The sequence below is a fragment of the Calliopsis andreniformis genome, chromosome 11, assembly GCF_051401765.1.
Source record: "Calliopsis andreniformis isolate RMS-2024a chromosome 11, iyCalAndr_principal, whole genome shotgun sequence".
Classification (NCBI taxonomy): Eukaryota; Metazoa; Arthropoda; class Insecta; order Hymenoptera; family Andrenidae; genus Calliopsis; species Calliopsis andreniformis.
Window position 1 is genome coordinate 7,220,933 of NC_135072.1, and position 3,232 is coordinate 7,224,164.

Genomic DNA, 3,232 nt, shown 5'->3' on the forward strand with positions numbered 1-3,232 from the left:
AATTATTCATTTAATATGATGGAAAAGCTGTTGTATTTATATCGTATTTTATGCTTCGCGAGTTGACTACTTAGCCCCTAACATTTCGATCTGGTGGAGCAACGCCGTACAGTGAAGCCTAGGTTGCCCGGAACGTAGATATGACCATAACCTTCACACAGGTTGCAATTATTCGTTTTACACGGTGTAAAGGCTGTTGTGTTCATTTTGTATTTTACTTTTCTGGTGTTGACTTCTTAGGCCCTAACTATCCGATCTGGAGGAACAACGCCGTAGAGTGAAGCCTAGGTTGCCCGGAACGTAGAAATGACCATTACTTTCACACTGTTTGCAATTATTCCTTTTATACGATGGAAAAGCTGTTGTATTTATATCGTATTTTATGCTCCTGGCGTTGACTTGTAAGGACCTAACTATTCGATCTGGTGGAGCAACGCCCTAGAGTGAAGCCTAGGTTGCCGGAAACGTAGAAATGACCATTACCTTCACAATGTTTGCAATCATTCATTTTATACGATGGAAAAACTGTTGTACTTATATTGCATTTTATGCTTCGGGCGCTGACTTCTAAGGCCCTAACTATTCGATCTGGTGGAGCAACGCCCTAGAGTGAAGCCTAGGTTGCCCGGAACGTAGAAATGACCAGAACTTTCACACTGGTTGCTATTATTCGTTTTATTCGATGGAAAAACTGTTATATATATATTGTATTTTATGCTTCTGGCGTTGACTTCTTAGGACCAAACTTTTCGATCTGGTGGAACAACGCCCTAGAGTGAAGCCTAGGTTGCCCGGAACGTAGAAATAACCACAACTTTCATCCTTGCTGCAATTATTCGTTTTATACGACGGAAAAACTGTTATATTTATATTGTATTTTATGCTTCTGGCGTTGACTTCTTAGGCCCTAACTATTCGATCTGGTGGAACGACGCCCTAGAGTGAAGCCTAGGTTGCCCAGAACGTAGAAGTGACCATGACTTTCACACTGGTTGCAATTATTCCTGTTATACGATGGAAAAACACTTGTATATTTATTGTATTTTATGCTTCGGGCGTTGACTTCTACGGCCCTACCTATTCGATTTGGTGGAGCAACACCCTACAGTGAAGCCTAGATTGTTAGAAACGTAGAAATCAACATAACTTTCACACTGGTAGCAATTATTCGTTTTATACAATGGAAAAACTGTACTATTTATTTTGTATTTTATGCTTCGGGCATTGACTTCTAAGGCCCTAACTATTCGATCTGGTGGAACAACGCCCTAGAGTGAAGCCTAGGTTGCCGGGAACGTAGAAATGACCAGAACTTTCACACTGGTTGCTATTATTCGTTTTATACGATGGAAAAGCTGTTATATTTATATTGTATTTTATGCTTCTGGCGTTGGCTTCTAAGGCCGTAGCTATTCGATGTGGTGGAGCAACGCCCTAGAGTGAAGCCTAGGTTGCCCGGTACGTAGAAATGCCCATTACTTTCACACTGGTTGCAATTACTAGTTTTATACGATGGAAAAACTGTTCTACTTATTTTGAATTTTATGCTTCGGGCGTTGACTTCTAAGGCCCTAACTATTCAATCTGTTGGAGCAACGCCCTAGGGTGAAGCCTAGGTTGCCCGGAAAGTAGAAATAACCACAACTTTCATAATTGTTGCAAATATTCGTTTTATACGATGGAAAAACTGTTATATTTATATTGTATTTTATGCATCTGGCGTTGACTTCTTAGGCCCTAACTACCCGATCTGGTGGAGCGACGCCCTAGAGTGAAGCCTAGGTTGCCCAGAACGTAGAAATGACCATCACTTTCACACTGGTTGCAATTATTCCTGTTATACGATGGAAATACTCTTGTATATTTATTGTATTTCATGCTTCGGGCCTTGACTTCTATGGCCCTACCTATTCGATTTGGTGGAGCAACACCCTACAGTGAAGACTAAGTTGTCAGAAACTTAGAAGTGAACATAACTTCCACACTGGTTGCTATTATTCGTTTTATACGATGGAAAAACTGTTCTATTTATTTTGTATTTTATGCTTTGGGCGTTGACTTCTAAGGCCCTAACTACTCGATCTGGTGGAGCAACGCACTAGAGTGAAGCCTATGTTGGCCGGAACGTAGAAATCAACATAACTTTCACACTGGTAGCAATTATTCGTTTTATACAATGGAAAAACCGTTCTATTTATTTTGTATTTTATGCTTCGTACATTGACTTCTATGGCCCTACCTATTCGATCTAGTGGAGCAACACCCTACAGTCGAGCCTAGGTTGCCCGGAACGTAGAAATGACCATAACATTCACACCGGTTGCAATTATTCATGCTATACGATGGAAAAACTGTTGCATTTTTATTGTATTTTATGCTTCTAGCGTTGACTTCTAAGGCCGTAGCTATTCGATGTGGTGGAGCAACGACCTAGAGGGAAGCCTAGGTTGTCCGGAACGTAGAAAAGTCCATAACTTTCATACTTGTTGCAATTATTCGTTTTATACGATGGAAAAACTGTTGTATTTATATTGTATTTTATGCTTCTGGCGCTGACTTCTAGGGCACTAACTATTCGATCTGGTGGAGCAGCGCCCTATGGTGACGCCCAGGTTGCCCGGAACGTAGAAATGACCATTACTTTTCCACTGGTTTCAATTATTCGTTTTATACGATGGAAAAACTGTTGCATCTTTATTGTATTTTATGCCTCTGGCGTTGACTTCTAAGGGCCTAACTATTCGATCTGGTGGAGCAACGCCCTAGAGTGAAGTCTAGGTTACCCGGCACGAAGAAATGACCATAACTTTCACACTGGTGGCAATTATTCGTTTTATACAATGGAAAAACTGTTCTATTTATTTTGTAGTTTATGCTTCGGGCGTTGACTTCTAAGGCCCTAACTATTCGATCTGGTGGTGCAACGCCCTAGAGTGAGGCCTAGGTTGCCGGGAACGTAGAAATGACCATAACTTTCACACTGGTTGCTATTATACGTTCTATACGATGGAAAAACTGTTACATTTATATTGTATCTTATGCTTCTGGCGTTGACTTCTTAGGCCCTAACAATTCGGTCTGGTGGAACAACGCCCTAGAGTGAAGCCTAGGTTGCCTGGAACGTACAAATGACCATCACCTTCACACGGGTTGCAATTATTCCTGTTACAGGATGGAAAGACTGTTGTATTTTTATTGTATTTTATGCTTCAGGCGTTGACGTATGAGGCCG